The sequence below is a fragment of the Enhydra lutris genome, unplaced genomic scaffold (genome assembly GCF_002288905.1).
Source record: "Enhydra lutris kenyoni isolate GAN:26980312 unplaced genomic scaffold, ASM228890v2 scaffoldscaffold33, whole genome shotgun sequence".
In the NCBI taxonomy this organism is placed as follows: Eukaryota; Metazoa; Chordata; class Mammalia; order Carnivora; family Mustelidae; genus Enhydra; species Enhydra lutris.
This window is the reverse complement of record NW_019154117.1, coordinates 5,621,314-5,627,315: the sequence shown is the minus strand read 5'-3', so window position 1 is coordinate 5,627,315 and position 6,002 is coordinate 5,621,314. Positions and strand designations below refer to the sequence as shown.

Here is a 6,002-nt window from a genome sequence, read left to right as displayed (position 1 = left end):
GTGATATGGGCATGAGTTAATTTTGATAGGTATGATAATGTCCTTATGTTTATGCGAGGTAAATATTAACTCTGTTTCAACAACATGTTTACGTATTAAAGTATGTAGTAGTAAAATGATCTGAGGTCTAAGATTTGGTTTTCAAATACTACAACAAATTAATAAAAAGAATGGATAAGGCAAATGTAGCAAAATCTTCATCATTATGATCTGGGTGATGGATATATGGTGTTTATTATAATTCTATACTTTCGTGTATAAAATAGTCATAACAATTTTTAAATGTTTAACATATACTTAACTAAGAAAACCAATCCTTATATCCAAAGTATCCTTATGTGAACCTCCTCCTGTCCTAAAATAGTCCAATAAGAGGACCCTTACTGGTATCACTATGAAATGCCCTTCAGTAGAATTCTTATAGACACTTTAAGAGAACACATGGTGGATCTACTTACCTCAAATGCAGATTAAGAAAATTATTGGGATACATAACACTTTCCAAGTGATTCAGAGGGAAACCCACTTAAGGAAGAAAGAAGCAGTGTATTAGAAGAGTGGCCTCTGCGTGCATATCCAACACAGGAGCTGGCAAGCTGAGTATTTCTGTAAGTGCACATACTTCTCCAGAATTTTCCCCAAGTATCAGGAAAGCATCCAAGGAAGGAATTAAATTGCAACTGAACAGCTTTTAACAATCTTGGAGTCATCTGGGATCTGGACTCACACATGGGATCTATTTCACAAACTTTATTAGAGTTTATGAGTCAGACTCATATGTTACTCTGGCTTCCACTTTGATTCACCGGCTTTTGTAGGCTCAATACTACACAGACCCTTCCACAAGGACTGCCCTTGGGCGTTCTGGACTACATAGTCCATAGCCTTTCGTTTTAAAGTAATTTCTACTAAGAAAAAACTAATTTGCTCCTTTGAGTGTCAGCTGACTAGTTCCATGACCATGGGAGCAGTAGGATAATTATGACCCAAAGCAGTTTCCAAAGAATTATATTTATGGTCCAATATAAGAAAGTGTAAGAGTCTGATTGAGTTCCAAGACTTGTAAAAAGTATCCACTGAACTCCAGCAAAGGATTTAGGCCCCATAGTCAGCAATGGCTAAGATGATGTCATTATATCCACCCTTTATTCTCCTACCAAAATATACCTCTTTCCATTCCTTTTTCACCTTTTTCTTTTTAAGGTTGTTGTCCGAGGTTTATTGAAGATATTACAGCACAGCAGAAAGATTTGAATGGCTCCACGTGGTGTTTTGAAATTCATCCCAAGTGCAGCCTGAGTGACCTGCAGGTTGGACGGGCTGCCAAAGTCCAAGAGTTTCAACATTTCCTTAGTGTCGGGATCTCCTGATCCAGGGCTGAGATCTTGGGAGTGTAATTATCCTTCCTTTCTCTCTCCTCTTCCTGCAGCTTGATGGAGATTCCTGTCCCCAGGGCCCCCCTGAATCTGCTTCATCAGGTGTGTGATAGAGCCTGTGATCCTGCTGAGCTCCTTGCTGGGCTTGATGGTGAGCTCCTTGCACATGCGCATGTTGGTGTGGAAGTCATGGCCCAGGCGAGTGTAGTACTTCTCAGTGATGACCTGGGCCACCTTCTTCATGGTTTTGGTACAAATGCAGCCCAGGCTGGCCAGGATAGTCTTCTGTCTTTACATTATTACCACACATTTCCTTTTATCCTTGTTTCCACTAATTCATTCATTCCTTATTCATCAATTCAGTATGTATTTATTGAATACCTACTGTGTGCTAGATACTGTTTTAGACAATCAAGGTACAAGGGTGAACAAAAAGACAGTCTATGCCTTTGTGGGCTTTCCATCCTAGGAGGGGAAGATAATAAGTGAACATAAGATAGTTACAGTATGATAAATACTAGGAAGGAATCCAGGTATTGGGGGTGAGAAAGAAATTTATAGGTTGGAGAAGGAATAAGAACCTAATTTAGACCCAGTGGACAGAGAAACCTAAGGGGATGACATCTAATCTACGATCTAACAAGAAAAGCAGGACCACTAGCAGGACTTTTAAAGTACTAGACAGAAGATATCCCAGTGAAGGGAGCAACAGAATGTAGAAGGCCAGGAGTCAGGGAGGAAATTGATTTGTTTCAGAAACTGAAAGGAGGCAAGTGAGCATACTAAGAGAGACCTGGGCAGGGGGCAGAGGAGGTTAAGAGATGACACTGAAGAGTTGGCTGGCATTAGACAGTATAGGAACTCAAAGTTAGAGCAAACAATGTTTGCTTACCTAATAGCCATTACCTAATAGCCATAAGCTTTTCTTCCTGGCTACTGGAGCTCCAGGTTTTTTTGTTTGTTTGTTTGTTTGTTTTTAAAGATTTTATTTATTTATTTGACAGACAGAGATCACAAGTAGGCAGAGAGGCAGGCAGAGAGAGAGGCGGAAGCAGGCTCCCTGCCGAGCAGAGAGCCCGATGCGGGGCTTGATCCCAGGTCCCTGGGATCATGACCTGAGCTGAAGGCAGAGGTTTTAACCCACTGAGCCACCCAGGCGCCCCTCTAGTCCCACTTATTGACAAGACTGTCTTTCCCACTGAATTTCAGTGGTGCCCTTGTTTTCCAATCAATTTCTACAAAAAATAATCTTCCTGGGATTTTGATTGGGATTGCAGTTAAGCATGTGTTCCATTTACTTACCCCCATAATCTCAGCAATATGAGACTTCCAATTCTATAACATGGTATATTACTTGATTGATATATATATCTTTAATTTCTCTTCTTGAATATATATATATATATATATATATTTTTTTTTTTTTTAATTTTATTTATTTATTTGACAGACAGAGATCACAAGTAGGCAGAGAGGCAGGCAGAGAGAGAGGAGGAAGCAGGCTCCCCGCGGAGCAGAGAGCCTGATGCGGGGCTCGATCCCAGGACACTGGGATCATGACCTGAGCCGAAGGCAGAGGCTTTAACCCACTGAGCCACCCAGGCGCCCCTGGAGGTCCAGTTTTGCTTGGGTGGCAATGCATCTTACTTCAGGGAGTGAATCATAATTTATTTAAGCCAATTCTGGACAATGAGATATAAGGGGAAATCACTGGAAGGTTCTGAGAAACATTTTTATTTCTGATAGTAGAGCCACAAGTAAATATAGCTGTTTGCCTCCTCTCTTCTTGCTTTGGCTGTTGTCCTGTTTTGCTGTGATATCCAGAGCTATGGCAGCCATCTTGCAACCATGACAAGCCTGAAGATGAAAGTCAACAGACTTAGGATGGTGGAAAGGATAGAAAGAACTTGAGTCCTTGAGGACATCAACAAACTGCTAAACCAATCCTGAGAACACTGATCCTTTTTTGTTAACACTGATCCTGAATTTGCTAAAAATAACTTTCCTTATAGTTTAAGTTTCTACTAGCTGGGGTTTCTGTTATTTGTATTGGAAGCATTTAATTGACAGAGCAGGTGTGTGGCATGATCTGATTCATATATATTATATATATATATATATATATATATATATATATATATATATATATATAAAGTCTCTTTGGTAACTGTGTGAAGAGTTATGAGCAAAAATGGAACAGAGACATTGAAGACTACTGTAGTAGGCCCAAGGAAGATAATGATGTCCTGGGCTAGGGAGGAAGCATTACAACTGAAGAGAAACAGATTCAAGATGTATTTGAGGGGCGCCTGGGTGGCTCAGTGGGTTAAGCCGCTGCCTTCGGCTCAGGTCATGATCTCGGGGTCCTGGGATCGAGTCCCGCATCGGGCTCTCTCCTCGGCAGGGAGCCTGCTTCCCTCTCTCTCTCTCTCTCTCTCTCTCTCTCTCTGCCTGCCTGTCTACTTGTGATCTCTCTGTCAAATAAATAAATAAAATCTTTAAAAAAAAAAAAGATGTATTTGAGTAAAAATAACAAAATTTGGGGGTGCCTGCGTGGCTCAGATGGTTGAGTGTCTGCCATCAGCTCAGGTCATGATCCCAGGGTCCTAGGATTGAGCCCCGCATGGGGCTTCCTGCTTGGTAGGGAGCCTGCTTCTCCCTCTCTCTCTGCTGCTCCCCCTGCTTGTGCTCTCTCGTTCTGTCAAATGAATAAATAAAATCTTAAAACAACAACAACAACAAAATTTGCTTAGGTTCAGACATGGGAGAGGAAGGAGGAGGATAAATTAAGGTTGACCTCTTTTGGGATTGGTGGTGGGGCCATTTATTGATATGGAGAAGACAGGAAAAGTTTGGGAAAGGAGTGGAATCAAGAGGGGTTTTTTGAAATGTTAAATTTAAAATATGTATTCAAAGAGAGATGTCGGGGCGTGGACATTGGACTCCACATTGGGTGCAGAGCCTACTTTTAAAGAGAGAGAGAGAGAGAGAGAGAGAGAGATGTCAAGTCCGCAGGTAGACAAATGAGTCTGAAGTACTTTAGGTCAAGGCTTGGATTTCAATTAGGAAGCTGTCAATACACAGATGTTATTTAAAGCCACAAGAACAGATAAGGTCCTCCCCACTGGCCAAAATTTGAGGAATTCTAAAATTAGAGGTCTGTTAGAAGGTGAGAAGCCTGCCGAAGAGCCTGAGGGGAAGTAGTGAGACAGGTAGGAGAAAAAACAATGAAACAATTACTTAACATTTATATAGAGCTTACTTCAAGCCAGGCACTGGTCAAAGCACTTTGTGCCTTCATGGAAAGAAAGAGGAAAAAAAGTGTTTTCCTTTTCTTCCCACCCTTTCTGTTTTAACTCCTGTGGCTTTCCCTAATCCCAAAGGTTTAGGCACAGTGCTTCTCAACTGTCATTTTAACTAATTATTAATTAGTTATTTCACTGAAAAATATTCAAACCATATAATGCACGAAAGCTAAAAATGGAAAGCAAAGAAACTCAGAAACTCTCCTCCTCGCCTGATCTACCATCATTACGAATTCTTGCTCACTCTCCAGGAATTTTCTATACACATGCACATATTTTTACACAGATTGGATCATTCGCTCTGATAGCCATAGATAGATATACACACAAATATATCTAATTCTGTAATTTTTAAAAACACATTCTGGAGATTTTCTCTATCAGCACATACATAACTACTCTTTTTAAAGACTATCGTATTAATATGCCATAATTTAAGTTCCTTTACTGATGGACAACTAGTTTCCTGTTTTTTGGCTGCAAACTGCTGCAATAAACATCTTTGTAGGTAAGTCATTGGATATTGTTACAAAACCGTTGGATAATTTCCTGGTAGTGAAATTGCTGAATCAAAGCCCTTAAACCACTGATATTGTCAAATCACCCCTCTAAAAAGGTGACACAAATCCCATTCTCTTCAACAGCATTTTCCTCACATCTTGTCAACACTGTGTATTGACAAACCTCAAAGTTTGTCAGTCTACGAGACTGGGAAAATGGCGTCTCGTTTTTATTCGGGTCTCTGTAATTATGAGCAGGGCAGCAGCGTGGTACTGCTGGATATACACGGTTTGAGGTTAGACCCTCGCATAGGGTCTGATATTAGGCTGATCGCATGTCTTCCCCTTAAACGTGTGACCTTGGGCACGCTGGGTGTTTCTTCTCAACAAAGGGCTCAACGAAAGCGCACGCCTTCAGGACTAGAGGTCCGTGGGATGCGAGCTGCCCGGGCTTGGACCGTGATCCCCCACCCTCGCAAGCATTTCCGAGCCGCGCTTGCTCGGGTCCTTCATCTTCCGCGCCCTCCCGGCCAACTTTCGCGAACTCCTGTAGCTTGGAGCTCGAAACGGGAGAACACTTGGCCCTGCTTTTCAAAATTCCGCCCTATCTTCCGCCCACCAATACTAGGCAACAAGGACTTGCGCCTAAGTGACTCGCAGTGCCCTGAAGGGTCAACTGGCAGCACTCAAACCTTTTAGAGAAACGCAAGCCCCAGACCCAGCCCCCGCCCCCGCGGGTGGGCGCCCAGACTTGCCTCCGCGGCCCCGCCCACCATACCGGAAATGACGATACCAAGCGAGTCCGTCTTCTTCCGCTCTCC

At 42.2% G+C, this 6,002-nt stretch overlaps 1 pseudogene; it reads right to left on the bottom strand.

Moving 5' to 3' along the window:
• Window positions 1-1,184: 1,184 nt before the first annotated feature.
• Window positions 1,185-2,279, bottom strand: LOC111153519 (annotated as a pseudogene).
• Between the last annotated feature and the right edge of the window lie 3,723 nt (window positions 2,280-6,002).